This window comes from Lissotriton vulgaris, chromosome 10, assembly GCF_964263255.1.
Source record: "Lissotriton vulgaris chromosome 10, aLisVul1.2, whole genome shotgun sequence".
NCBI classification, from domain to species: domain Eukaryota; kingdom Metazoa; phylum Chordata; class Amphibia; order Caudata; family Salamandridae; genus Lissotriton; species Lissotriton vulgaris.
Genome location: NC_141698.1, coordinates 501,158,583 through 501,174,879, shown reverse-complemented (window position 1 = coordinate 501,174,879; position 16,297 = coordinate 501,158,583).

Below are 16,297 nucleotides of genomic sequence, written 5' to 3'. Positions count from 1 at the left end.
AAGAAAATCAAGAGTTTTTGCCAGAGGAGCCCAGGAGATATAATAGGAAAGAAAATTATATCTGGCAATTTTTTAAATTTCCTGCTGACCAAAAAAAAGTTAATGCTAGATACGTATTTTGTCGTATTTGCGGCTATCGTCTTTCAAGGGGCACAGACAAAAAGTACAGCTATGGGAATCATACAATGCACAGGCACATGAGTCGGTGGCACCCTAACAACTACAGTAATGCCCAGCTTCGAGACCAACAACAAAATCCCCCAGAAATGGCAAGAAGATCTGTTGTTCAGGAGGTATCGGGACCGGAGGCGAGGGAGGTGATCCCGAACATCCAGATCAACATGGGAGAAGTGAAGCAAGTCTGTGTGTGGTGCAACCAGACACTTTGCTACCGCGAAAGTAGCATTACCCTTATAATGAGAGCCATCACCAATCATGTGTGCCCAAAACGCCCCAAAAAGTAAATTCTTCTTTTTTTTGTTGCTCCTGTTGAGCCGTCTTCGATGAATCATTTTTGTTTCCCCCCTACCCCCAAAAAATAAAAAAAAATACAAAATGTTCAGAAAAAAACAAAAAAATATAAAAAATGTTCAGAAAACTAATAAAAAAAATTTAAAACAACAAAAACAAAAAAAAACAGTTCTTTTCAGAACTACCTCCCCATTATTAAAAAAAATTGGTAGAATTCTTTGAACTCTGCCAAGCTCTATTTCTATTAGTTCGCTCCCAGTTCGCACTCCGGTACGCGAACTTTGAGCGTACCAAAAAATTTTTTTTTTTAAAAAAGGAATAGTAAGTATAAGGAAAGGAAACAGACAGTTATGTTACAAAAAAGACAGCTATAGGGAGTAAAGAAAAGATACTGTTACCCGCAATTCACTTCTGATCATGTCATATATTACATAATTTTTGACATGGTCAGTGAGATCATCAGCAGTGGATTGCGAGTAACAGTTTTTTCTGTTTACTTCCTATAGTTGTCTTTCTTGTAACATAAATGTCTTTTCCTATCCTTATACTTACTGTTCTTGTTTTAAAATTTTTTGGAGATCATTCAGAAACAGTAACATTAATAGAGACAGAATTAGTGAATAATAATGAAGAAGTATGAGAAGAGAGGGACTGAGAAAAATACTGGAAGGAGTAGAAAAATTAAGTAATAGAGAAAGGAAGGAGAGAAGTAGCAAACACAGGAAAGTAAAGATTAAAGAAATGAAGCAGTAGAACTAATAGATGTTAAATGTGATAGATTAAATGAATGATTGAGGGTGACGATAAGGTGTGTCCTCTCTAAAAGTTTGTTTAAGGTGAACCGTACTCTGGGTTGCATATCAAATTTATGCTTGTTGAAGAATACAGACGAGATAATAGATGTCAAGACCTACCATTGCAGTAAAACATGCCCACTTATTACATCAATCATAACATAGTCAGTGACATTATCAGCAGTGGAATGCAGGTTAAAAAAGTAGAAAACATTTACCTTATAATTCATGTTAACTTTTCAAGCAAATTTTTCATACATTCAATCTGTAAAAGAGAGAACAAACATTTCCAAAAATATTAAAACATGTATTTAAAAATTAGAAAAAAGAAGGGAAAAGGTTCAAGAAGAAACAGTTTTTAAACAACTTTGACACTTACAGAAACCTCTACTTCTCTACGACCCCTACACAATCCTAAAGATATTTATTTTAAAAAAACAGTATCTTCATGCTGATGAAATGAGGCCTATTTTGAAACATGATGCTTCTTTTGCATTGCTTATGTCTCACAATAGTGATGCAATAACAGCGCAAAAAAGATGTAAAGCCATCATAAAATTGTGTCAAACATTTTAAATGATTGTTTTAGGATGCAAATAAGATGTGTGCTTTCAAGAGCTTTCTTTGAGGTGAGGCCTATTTCTTTTTTTTTTTAAAAACAGTACCTAGAAGTACAGCACTGTAAGCATTAAAATTGACACTTACAGAAGACTCAGCTTCTCCATATCTACCTCACATTTCTAAATATATATCATAATTTCAAAAAGCATAACATTAATTATACATGTTAAATGGTTTATTTTTGCTGTTCTCAGAATGTATCAAATTTCACTTAAATCAGTGACTTGAAGGTATTCATCATGTAACAGCGGGGAAAAAAAAACACAATCAAAATGACTGTGTTTAAAAAACCCATACAAACTAAGAAAACTGATTTCAAAACTCCTTAAAATTAACTTACTTTCAATGACGTCGAAGGATGTCCTATAAACAGCATCCACTCTGTTGTGCTATAAATATTTTCAGCCCGCCACTTTCTGAAAGAAAACCTCCATCGATACGAAAAATATGTTACATAGAAAAAAAGACTTCTCTCATTCTATCACATGTTTCCACTAGGCCAAATCATGTTGCCGCGATTTGCAAGTCTTGTAATTCTTCCAATCAAATCCCGACATTTTCTATTTTCGCAACTTTCAAAAAGAAAACATTTGAGATTATTTTCACAATCCTGGACTACTAATATCTTACTCTTCTTTGTCACTCATGTTCTCCTTTTCCTATGACACTGTTACTGCTTACTATGAAGCAGACTTACTTGCATCAGGTTTATATAGTTGGATTTTTAATCTAGACAGCATTGCAGACTTACATTCCCTCTACTTAAAATTTTGGTTTTAAAAACACCAGATAAGAATTTTTAAGGTCAAACGGCAATTTTTTTTTGAAAGTTACAATGGAATCATTGCAGAATGACCAGCCGTTTCGAGACTTTAAGTAAGCTGTATAATGTCCTGATGTTGTTGATAGACCATCGTGATAGATAATTGCTACAGTTACAAAAGTCCTCCCTGATATTGACAGCTGAGAAGCCACAAATTTTTTTATTAAAGTTGACAATTTTGAACCATCAGGCCTACATCGTTGGATCATTAAAATGACATACTGGCCATATCTACGTATAAATAATGTTGACATCATATCACATTTACATTGGGTACACTCCATGTTGTGATCCGCTGCATTTATTAGCTTATTAAAGGACACTGATTTACTGTCTGGCAAAGTTAAATATATAAATCTTTCTGAGTCTACACTAGTAGTACTTGATACCATACAGTTCTCGCAGTCATGCTGCCATTGATAAGAAAGCCCAAACAGGTGATCTACATCTACACCCTCATCTTGCAATACATCAAGCATATACATTAAAAACTCCTGACAATCTTGCTGATTATTTTCAGAGAAGTCTGTTTGACCTGAACATTCATCTAACAGATAACGAACTTCAGACACACTTTCTACTTTTGTTCGATCAGTGCTACATTTCTCGAAAACAGAATTCAACAAACAGCATAAAATTTGTTCTGAATTCAACAGAATCTGTTCTTTTAAACTCTCTAGTGAAAAGAGAACATTAACCACTACATTTGCATAGCAGTTGACACCAGAACTGTTTTCAAATTGAAAACCGACAACATCTTCAACAGAATCCACTTTCTTTCTGCTAACAATTTTCGGTTCATTGACTTTTAGTCTTTTTGCAACAACCTCCCTACTATTACTGATATTTCTACGTTTCCGGCCTACCACACGTTTCTCAAACAAAGGATATTGAGGCAAATGTGGCGCATACTCTCTTCTTAACCTATTGTATTCCTTAACACAATCTAGATCCGCACAAATGTTTGTGACATCACAGTCAATCAAGTACAATCCCGATAAAGTTCTAACTCGTGACAATGCCACATATGCCATACCCTCCTTGAACACAGAACTGCCAATATTCACCAATGCACTGTCTACACTTAAACCTTGCGATTTATGGATTGTCACCGCATATGCCAAGCAAACAGGAAACTGTTTACGGCGAACATATAAGTCTTTAACAAGCAAAAACCTAGCAGAACAACGACCAATTAGCTGTACTTCCTCAATGCCATCAAATTTAATTCTTAAAAATTCTATTCCATCTCTATTTCTGTATTTCTCAAAATCAACAACATTACCCATTGATCCATTCACCAGACCTCTTTCTACATGTAAATTCCTTCTCAAAATGATTCGGCAATTTAAACACACATTCAAAGTCTTTTCAAAACCCGCTGTTTTAGATATAGTCTTCTCTAATGAATCCAATTTTGATTTCAAATTGTCTGACAAAATAATTGTTGATCCCATGTGCTCTATTTTGTCGATAGCTTCAAGTTTCACAATCTCTTGCTTTTCTAAATTCAACATTTTGTTGTTGAAGATGGCACATTCTGCAAGAGTTGGCATCAAACATATCCCGGATTTCTTCTCAGTAATTTTCTGAAAAATATTCTCAGGCACAATCTCTTGTTTGGGATATAAATTTGACAGTAATCGTGCATTTAAAGCTTCTTTCCCATGTTCGGTCACTTTTCCAATTCTAATATCTTGTAGAATATTCTTGTAATCTTCATCCTTTGCCTGACGCATATTTTCATGCAGTTCAGCATAATTGAAGTTTAACCATATATTGACGTTGCCAATGCTCCCTAGGCACTTCCTGGTATCTTCATGCGTGAGTATTTTGAACACAGGTTGACCTTTTACTGGTGTCAGCTGCAGAAGATCTCCAAAAACAATGATGTGTTTGCCACCAAATAACACATCATATTCAGTTTTAAGTACTTCTTGCATTCTCAAATGCACAAAGGCAAGCATGACATTGGAAACCATGCTTACTTCGTCAATGATAAGTAGTTTCATTTTCCTCAAGACTCTTGAAACTTCACAGCAAGCATCCCCAGATAACTTGTGGTATTGTAATTTGTTGTCATGCTCCACCGGCAGCATCAGTAGACGATGCAAAGTAATACCTTTAATGTTATGTGCTGCCAGTCCAGTAGGAGCGGTGACAACACAAGACAGCGATGACTCAGTCCTTTCCTGCAAATAACAAGAAATTGCTTTAATGAGGAAACTTTTTCCAGTTCCCGCTTCTCCACTCACGTACAGTCGGACAGGCTTCAACGATGTACATGAGCACTCTTTCTTCTCATGACTTAATCCGTGCTCAATTTCCTTGGTAACTTCATCATATATTTTCCTCTGCTCAACGTTGAGTTGTTTTTCCAAGTCTTCTAAGTTAACTGAATCCTCCTGAGCATGTGCCATGGCTCTTTCCACTTCATTCATAGCAGTGGCAGCTTCATTTTCGATAATAGGTCCTCCAAGTGGATCTTGACTCAATGAAACAGAACTCTGACTGTCCTGAGAACTGTCTCTGGCAATCTCGGCTGCAATCGTTGCTTCCTGCTCAATTTCCAAAGTTAGCATTTCTTGATATTTAGGAAAAGCAGGACATTCTATGGACTCCTTGGCTGCATTGAAAGAGTCTTCGTAACAAAGGAAATCTCCAAGCAGTTCCTCTTCTGCACGCCAAGGATTGAAAAGTTGCAAAAGTGCTAAATAGAAAAACTCCTTTTTTTCTGGAGATTCACCACTCAATTTTCGATGGTTTACTAATTGGCATTTTCTTTGCTTGACCAGGCATCCCTCACTTCCAATTACAGCATACACTCCTTTCTCAATATCTTCTTTGATGTTCCTCTTGAATATATAATTTTGGAGAACCTCATATAGACAAACATTCTCAAGGTGACTGCTTCGATTTGGATAATATGTATCCAACATGTTGGTCTTCAAAATGTCGGTACTGTTTGGTTCCTTTTCTGCCAAATACTCAATTTCCCGGACAGGTTTTAGAACTCGATTTCGCGTTGCAGCAAGACCAAGACTCGCCCAAACGATACTCCTGGATTTGGCATAGAGACTTGCTGAAGACAATCGATCAGAACATTCGTAAGCTCCGATTTCTCGATGCGACAACATCTTCAGACTGAAACTGTACAACTTCTTGCTGAGGCTCTTTTCATGGGAAATGTCCTCCCACATATCCTTCAGTTCTGTCTTTTCTTTTTTGGTGATGTAAGATGTCACATACCGAGCCACAGCCATACAGTTGTCAGCCACAAACTGTATATCCATGTTAGCATTCCACATGGACAAAATCACTGGGTTGTAGTCATTGATGTACTTGGACTCTTCGTTCCTTTTCAAATTGTATGTATTCTTGGGTGATTTCCTCGTCACATTATGTCGCAGCGAAGACATCAAACTGTTCACTCTTCCTTTAGAAATCACCGGTCGTGGAAAGTTGAAACGACATTTGGTGTAGAACTTGTCCTTGTTTCTGAATTTACGACGACAATACTTTCCACAACGATGGCTTTGGAAACGTAGAACTTGTTCTCTTAGGCTTTTCTTCTCCATTGCGTTTGGAACAGTACACGTAGAATACTGTTCTATGAAATTCATCACTAAGTCATCCGGATCTGTTCCAAATTTAGGTGCATCCTTGATCCACAACAACATATGTATATGAGGGGCACCTCTTGCTTGGTACTCCTTTCTCCAGAAGAAATCCAACACCTCGCCAAGAGGTGGATTCTTCTTATTTGTGATGAAAGACATCATAGCTTCAAATCTATGATTGAAGTACCTGCATACATTCACTGGATCCAAAGAACACAGTTCTCCAGGTGTCTTGAATTCAATGTTTTCAATATTTCCATTTGCCTCTCGTAGAAATTCAAGTAAGTCTTCCCAGCCATACTCGGCACAGCTCAGAGTGAGGAACCATGTCGGAGTTCCTAAGTTCCTCAGCATACATTTTAAATCACCATGACGACGGTACCAGTACTCATTAGTACCACGCTGACACGCCATGAGATTAATTAAGTGAGAATCCAAAATACTGTCTTGGACATTGATTTTATGCATAAAATCACTTGCCGAGATGTTTCGCATCTGTATACCACTTTTTAAAATGTGGTTCACTGCATATGACAGTCCTGACAGATCGCTTTCAAACAGGAGATGAAACAAATAGGGAATGCATTGACGAAACCTAGGATCTTCTGCATACAATCGTAAAGTCCGGTATTCAGACGCAGGAATTTGATGAGGTCGCTCATCATATCTTCCTCCTTGACCTGTGGGAAATAGCTGTGGGAAACACCGAGCTTCCAAACTTTCCTCCCAAACACTAATGGGACTCCCTTTGGCTTGTTTCATTTGAAACAACTCAATAGCATTCCCCATGACTTCCTTGGAATGCAAAGGATGAACACTATAATGTTCATATATTTCTTCACTATTAGACACCTCTACTTTCTCAATTTGGCCAGCACACAAAACGCTATCCTCTTCATCACTTACTTCCTCTTCTGCTACATATACATTCTTATAGTACTTATTATTTTTCTTCAAATACAAAGTTGCATTTTTCACTTTCCTAACATCCACTAAATCTTGCCATATTTTCTTATTCTTTGTCGGAACCCCATTAACCAAGATTACCAGAGGTTCCTCTTCCACTTTCTCAACTCCAATTGTGTTAATGTTTTTGTTTAAATCTAGAGGCAAATAAACAACTCTTCCCTTTAATCCTCTCTGTAAATCTGTTGGAGGCAACTTCCCTGTCTTTGGCTCCATTCTTACAATAGCCTGAAAGGGATGGATACTTTGAATCAAAATAGATTCATAAGTATTTAAATCCTTCAATTCTGAAGGAATCTCAACCAATTCCAGATTATTATGAACTGCCCTAGCAGGCATCTGGTTTTGATTTAATTTATTACAACAATAAGTACACACACGTTGGTCCACTCCCAAATCAAAACAATTTTCTACCATCAAGTATGTGGCAAAATCCTTCCATTCACTATTATTTTCCCTTTCAGTTTTTGCATATAAATCCACTAACTTAGTCTGATTCTTATAATAAGTGCGTCGACAACATACACACGTAAAATTAGGCCTCTCACTTGATTTCATCTGAAACGTGGCAATTTCCTTCTGAAAATTATCTGAACTAGAAACCTGTATATTATCTTCAACATAACCCTCTACTTCTGGGTCAATTTGAACATTCTCATCTCTACTACCAAAGTAACAAAACTCAATTTCTTCACAAATATTCTTCACATCTATTTCAGAACCATGCAAAAGAGCAGCACATAATTGTTTAAGCATAATTGCTGGACTCTTAGCATAATACAACATTCTCACTAATTTTCTCACTTTATTATGATGCACTGCTAGCATCCTGAAATGATAAAAAAACACTCTGGCATACTCTCCTGGAAAGACAAGCCAGTGAATGACCACGCAAACCTGTCATTTGTCTCACTCTGCAAGGATCTAAATCTTGCAACAACTTTATTTTCTGCTTCAAACTTTTCTTATTAAATGTCCGTATAAAATCACAAAGCAAATTGATGGAAACCTGTCGCACACTGCAAATAGAACTACACTTCCAAATGTACACAGGACCCTTAGGACGTCTTCCTAAAACCTCATCACTTAGCGCCTCTTCTGTCTCTGTTGTCACAAGTTGTTCTTTTTCAACTGGACAACCATCCTTCACTTCATAAGCTCGACCACTGGTGTCAACTGCAAACACCAAATCATTATCCTGAAAATAACTCTCCTCATTAAAAAATGCCTCACAACTTGAACTATGCATCCATTCTCCGGAAAAAACTTCACAAAAGTTAGTACGATTTACTACTCTCTTCCATCTACTTTTTGTTTTGAAATCAGAAATTACCTTGCTTAGTTTCCTAATTCTATTGATTACCAAAATAAATAACTTTCGCTTAATTTCAAAAGCATGATCAATAATTTTCTCTACATTTTTCTTCTTCTTATAAAATGCCGCTTTCTGTTGGCCTTTTTTTAAAATATTTTTCAATAAATTAACTATTATTCTGTTACGGAACATTCGATTTCGAATGTCCCTAAACTGTTGTTTCCTTCTACTATCATGCACAGAGTTATCTCTTCCTCTACCAGTAAAATTTTTGATGGGTCTCTCCTTTCCATTTAAATTGCTTTTCTTTTTGTGGACTGAAACATTTTTTGGAGAAATACTTTTTTTACTACAAATATTTCTTAAGAATGATTTCGTGCTCTTACCCGGACCTTTCTTGGTGTTTTGACAAGTATTTGGGGAAGAGGACTGCTGCAATAAAACATCATCCTGCTGTCTTTGACGTTTTCTAGCCTTTCTAATTCTATTTTTTGTAGGCATTTTCCAAACTATGAAAGAATCTGCAGTTGAATCTGTGGAAAAATATAATAAAAAATGTTATTAACCACTATTACCAAACAGTAAATGAATAACAGTCATCTAAAACTTAATGCCCTACTAATTATTTAACATAGCAAATCTTTTGCACCAGCACTGCATCACAAAAATGACACTCAATGGTACAAAACAGGCATAGAACAATCATAAATCACTCCCTAATATTTTAAATGATTAATTCAGGATGACGATAAGATGTAGCCTATCTAAAGGTTTGTTTAGGCCCAGATCTTTGGACTGGGGTGAATGTGTGTCATTGATCCACATTCGGTCCATCACCTGTTTTGTTTATTTGAGGTGAGGCCAACACATGGTTGCAGATAAGATTTTCACTGAAAAAAACCAAAGAGAAAATACATGTAAAGACCTACCAATGAAGTAAGTCATTATTTGAAAACCATTACATTTCTGGAAATATGCACTGCTAGTGCTTCATAAGTTGTTTTGGGTCATATTTATAAGGCATTTGAGTGTCTATTATGCTATTTTACGTTCTTCATGGTGCAAATGTCTTGTAAATACGCTCCCACCTGCAGTTGGCAAATTTAGATTTTGATTATGGGAGTTACATAGGCATGTTAATAATTTCCCAAAAATGGTGTATGACCCCAAACAACCTATGAAGCTCTAGTAGTACATATTCAGAAATTTAATTGATTTCAAAATTCGTTTTTAAACACAGCATATAAATCAATTGTATACCTGCATTCAAGAGGAAATGACTGAAAATGTCCTTGAGACACATGAAAGCGTTTTCTGGAATGCCCTAGCACCATTTTTTGGACATTATTAACATGACTATGTAACTCCCATAATCAAAATCTAAATTCGCCAAGCGCAGGTGAGAGCGTATTTACAAGACACTTGCCCCATGAGGAATGCTTGCCATTTAAAAAGGAAAAATAACATCAAAGACACTCAAATGCCTTATAAATATGACCCAAAACAACCTATGAAGCTCTAGCAGTACATATCCAGAAATGTAATTGATTTCAAAAATGGTTTTTAAAAACAACATATCTGTTTCAGCTTACATAAGAGACCATGGAATGGGCTTCATATACAACAATAACTTGTGTTACTGCATGCCAGAATGGTACACCGAATATGCAATTACAATTTCTCAAAGAAACAAAATCTATTTCTATATCACTACAGACAAAGCCACAGTTTAAAAACACAGCTTTCTTCATCATTTTCTCCTTAGCAAGATTTATCGCAAATGCGATAAAAAACGGCCGCAATGCATGAATATCGCTGAAAAGTCAGCGATATTCATGCATTATCCAGCAAATGCTCTTAGCCATGTTATCCACCTCCCATTGGATAACATGGCTAAGAACTGCTCGCAAATGCGAAAAAAAAACGGCCGCAATGCATGAATATCGCTGAAAAGTCAGCGATATTCATGCATTTTCCAGCAAATGCTCTTAGCCATGTTATCCACTTCCCATTAAATAACATGGCTAAGAACTGCTCAGGGCCCATGAGGAAGGCTTTCCATTTAAAAAGGTAAACATAACATCAAAGACACTAAAATGCCTTCTAAATATGACCCCAAACAACCTATGAAGCTCTAACAGTACATATCCAGAAATGTAATTGATTTCAAAATTCGTTTTTAAACACCGCATATAAATCAATTGTATACCTGCATTCATGAAGAAATGACTGAAAATGTCCTTGAGACACATGAAAGTGTTTCTGGAATGCCCTAGCACCATTTTTGGGACACTATTAACATGGCTAGGTAACTCCCATAATCAAAATCTAAATTTGCCAAGCGCAAGTGGGAGCTTATTTACAAGACACTTGCCCCATGAGGAACGCTTTCCATTTTAAAAGGAAAACATAACATCAAAGACACTCAAATGCCTTATAAATATGGCCCAAAACAACCTATGAAGCTCTAGCAGTACATATCCAGAAATGTAATTGATTTCTAAAATCGTTTTTAAAAACAACATATCTGTTTCAGCTTACATAACAGACCATGGAATGGGCTCCATGTACCACAATAACTTGTGTTACTGCATGCCAGAATGCTACACCGAATATGCAATTACAATTTCTCAAAGAATCTAATTCTATTTGTATATCAGTAGAGACAAAACCACATTTTAAAAACACAGCTTTCTTCATCATTTTCTCCTTAAATCATACTATTCTCTATCTAAATTAAATAAATCTTTTCTCACCTTAGCAAATATTTTTTGAGTTTTGAAAACAGTCTCAGAAATACACCAAATTGTCTTCAGCAGAAGAAAAAGGATGCACTCCAGAGGCTGCAGCTATTGAAAGCACAGAAATACAGATATTCATTTCACATATCTCTCATATTAGCCAATCATAACTCTTCCCTCACTTTTTTCAAATCAAAACCCTTCCCCCCTCTGCCCTCTCTGCCTTTTTTCCATAGCAACCACCTCCTGGAAGAGCTCTCATGTTTGCAAATTCACACAACAATGTTTCAATTGAACTCTGAACTCTCAGTGCACCTGCGTATCCAGTGCAATCTTTCATGAAATGTTTCTTCCTTGACCATTCAAATTACATCTTTCAAAGAACACATCCATGCACCCTAACTTTCTGTTTTCAGAAATGGAAATGCACCAATCACTGCTAATGATTCATTAGCATTGGAAATCCACAGTTTTTTTTCTTTACAAACTCCTACTGTTTCAACTGCCCTTTCATTACCACACTTCATCTGACTGCAGAACAACCTTCTCCCACCATGTTTAAGGTCTGGATTGTTGGACATAGTTACATCCACTGGGCTCAAAGGTATGCTGAGAACAGAAATTTACCTAACCTCAATTTACAGGATGTGGAAATTAAGTGGTTGGGCCAAAGAGGATTAAAATGTCACCAATTGATACCATTGGTGAAAACCTTTATGCATTTGCCAAAACCTGACCTGTTAATAGTGCACTGTGGAGGTAATGATTTGGGCACTTTGACAGGGGTAGGTCTGGAAATGCTTTTAAAGGACACCTTTGAGCAATTAATGGCACTTTTTCCTCAAACTGCCTTGGTATATTCCAATATATGCCAAAGACAGAAATGGAGGTGGTCCAACCAATTTTGTCCACAAATTGAGAAAGCGAGGAAGCATGTAAACAAATCTGTGTCAGCTTTCATGAGAGACCATGGAATGGGCTCCCTGTACAACAATAACTTGCGTTACTACATGCAAGATATCTACAGAGGAGATGGAGTTCACTTCTCAGATGAGGGCAACAGAATTTTCATTCTGAATTTAAGACTTTGCATTGGTACCTACTTATAAGTACCTAAATGTACCATAAACCCAAAAGCTCTTCTCAGAGCTACCCTTCATCTGATCACACACTTTTATTATTTTTTTTCTAACTTTTTTCTGTAATTTTCAACAAACTACGCTCAAAGGGCGCTATCCGGTACGCGAACTGGAAGCTAACCGCGCAAAATTTCAAAAAAAAAGTTTTTTCTTCGCAAATATAGTCCTCCTTAGCCACCCTCAGAAAACGTAGGGGGGGAAAATACTTGTACCATGCCCCCTTCTACCCATTCAGAACATTATTTACCCTCCATTTTATACCTTGTTTCGACCGAAACACAAAATGGTGGACTCCCGTTACGCTCCTAGTTCGCGGACCGGACCGCTTTCCGGGAAGCGGTCCAAAAAAAAGGTGGGAAAGTAATTTACAGAAAAACGACTACAGACACTCTCACCAAATATAAATTAGCTCATACTACATAACAATCCCTTTCATTCTCACAAATTTGATTGAAATTTCATTTAGCCATTTAGCCTTTAGACCTCTCCAAGTACCGTGAGGTAAATTACTTCACAAAACACATCTGAACTGTTGGAATTGACAACCAATGAAAATGTTACTTTCATTTTCTACTTTTATTACCTGACATTTGATTGGTTATATACTTGAATATATATAAAGGAAGAGAAGAAAACACAGCCATTTTGACTACTACTTCTTGTTGTACAACACCTTTCAATAGCTTCCAAAAACTTCAACTTCTTTGTGAAGGTAAGATATAATTTTTAAAAACGAAATATATTGTGCACTATAACTTAATATAATAGAATTTTTCTGCTAGATATACACTATCCCTCTGTAGTAGTAATGTATTTAGATAGACTTCTCTGTTATAGTTATGAATGAAGTTAGGCTTGTCTTGGTTAAATCACATACACTTTTTTATAGTCCTATTTCCACTCTGATACTATACACTGCCAAAAGATAAATTCACTGATAAAAACTGCCTATCTAAAATTAATCCCAACAGTGCCCTATCTCTACTAATATATATTTTTTTAATCCAAATTTCAGGCAAAATGGAAGGCGAAAACCAAGTTTCTTTTGAAATGGACTTGCAAGAGAGCAGCCAGGAATTGATTGAACAAATTGACATAGAATTTATGGATGAAAGCTTGGATAATGAACTGCTGCAATGTGTCCAAGCAGTAGATGCCCTCCTTGCAAATGAGGACATTTTACAACCTCACACATTGCAAACAATATTTCAAGAAAATAATGACATTTCAGACACTGAAATGTTAGAAAGTTTAATAAATTATGAAAAACAATGAAAATAAAAAAAAACTTTAAAAATAAAGAAAACAAAAAAAAAACAACAAAAACAACAAACAATTAACATACAGTCTTTGAAAAGTGTATCATTCTATTATCCTTATAGTACGCTGCCCAGAACGCTTTCCGGTTCGCGTACTAGGCGCTCATCGCGAAAAAAAAAAATATATATATTTTTTTGGACCCTGCTGGGCCCTTTTAAAACCTCCACATAAAACCTAGGGGGTCAGGGAGGATCTACTATGCCCCCTTATGGAAATTTCCCCCTTTATTTTGGCCTCCTCTTGTCTCTCGATCCTACCGAGAGACAAGATGGCGGCTGCACCGGACTGTTTAGAATGTTGACAGACACCGAAGAGCCAATCAGCTTTCCGTGCGCAAAGTTCCGTTACGCGAAAAGTACGCGAACCGGATCGCTGCCCGGACCGCTGTTACAGATATATATCTTGATTTAAACGTTAATTTCTCAAAATCCACTGAAGCACATATATTGAGACCTAGCAAAGGCACATCGAGCTAACAGTCCCTACAATTTTGCCAAGTTTCGTGAAAATCCATTCAGCCGTTCGGGCTAAAAGTGAGTCCAACCGCCCTATGGAAATTAACATGGGAAAAACGCGTTTTGGGACCCCCCTTTTTTCTCGGCCCCCCCTTCACACCCCCCCCCAAATTTCCAGGAGCTGCTCAGAAACAAAATGTGCCATTTTCCTGAAAATTTCAGCCAATTCCATCCACAAACGCCAAAGTTATTAGGCATAGAATTTTCAGAAATCCCATAGGGAAAAAATCCTAACTATATATACCTACTGGCGACCGCCAGTAGGTAATATATATATATATATATATATATATATATATATATATATCCCACTTTTATATATATATATATATATATATATATATATATATATATATATATATATATATAACCTACTGGCGGTCGCCAGTAGGTATATATAGTTAGGATTTTTTCTGTATGGAACTTTTGAAAATTCTATGCCTAATAACTTTGGCGTTTGTGGACGTAAGCGGCTGAAATTTTCAGGAAAATGGCACATTTTGTTTCCGAGCAGCCCCTGAAAATTTGGGGGGGTTCCGTCAAGGGGGGGCCAAGAAAAAAGGGGGGTCCCAAAACGTGTTTTTCCCATTCATTTTTCCATAGGGCGTTTGACCTCACTTTTAGCTCGAACGGCTGAATGGATTTGCACGAAACTTGGCAAAATTGTAGGGACTGTTAGCCCGATGTGCCTTTGCTGGGTCTCAATATATGTGCTCCAGTGGATTTTGAGAAATTAACATTTAAAAAAACAGATATATCCGTGACAGCGTCCCGGATAGCGCTCCAGTTCGCGTACTTTTCGCGTAACGGAGCTTTGCGAAGCGAAGCTGATTGGCTCTCCGGTGTCTGTCAACATTCTAAACTGTCCGTAGCGGCCGCCATCTTGTCTCTCGGTAGGATCGAGAGACTAGAGGAGGCCAAAACGAAGGGGGAAATGAAGGAAAGGGGGCAAGGTAGACCCCTTCTGACCCCCTAGGATTGATGAGGGGGGATATTAAAGTGCCCCGCGGGGCCAAAAAAAACAAAAAAAAAATTGTGTTTCGTTTTAATTAAATTACAAGATGGAGGAAAAACAATGTGGGAAATGGGTATAAGGGGGTAGGGGAGACGTATCCTGACCCCCTTATTTTCTGAGGGTGGCTGAGGATGCTCATATATGTTGATACTTGTCTTCCAGCGGCTGCGCGTGAGTGTTTTTTTTTTTGTTGCGTGACGTCTGTTAACGTTCGATTCGAAGGAAATCAGGAAGTGTTGACCGCCATTTTGACACTGCGAGTAAATATATTGTTAAAAATAATTGTTACAAATTAATCCGTATTGATAAACCTTGTCTGCGCCATCTTGCTTTTTTTCCAATGCCACACTTTTGTCGTGCACGGCAGTCATTTTAGATGCCTTGACCAGACCCACTCTCTGCACGACGCCGATCGTGACGTCTGTTAACATTCGATTCGAAGTAAATCAGGAAGTGTTGACCGCCATTTTGACACTGCGAGTACATATATTGTTAAAAATAATTGTTATAAATTAATTCGTATTGAGAAACATTGTCTGCGCCATCTTGCTTTTTTTCCAATGCCACACTTTTGTCGTGCACGGCAGCCATTTTAGATGCCTTGACCAGACCCACTCTCTGCACGCCGCCGATCCTTAGCATGGCTCCCCACCCTCGCAAGCATCTCCCCCACGCACTGGTCACCCCCGCTCTCTGTCTTATGCATGGGCCATAAACCTCCCCCCATCTGCGCTGCTCTTCCCTGAGAATCACACCCTTTGCCCGCCCGACACCACCCTTTCACCCTATTCACTACCGCACCCTCTGACACTCCTCTTCCTTTGTGTCCGATTGTCCAGGCCGGGCCCAGGCTATCACCTAGCCCTGCGGATGTAGTTTATGGCCCCAACTGTAAAGAATCACCCCTCTTCAAAGGAGTTACAGTAGATCAAGGCCCCCACCCGATGAGATCCATCA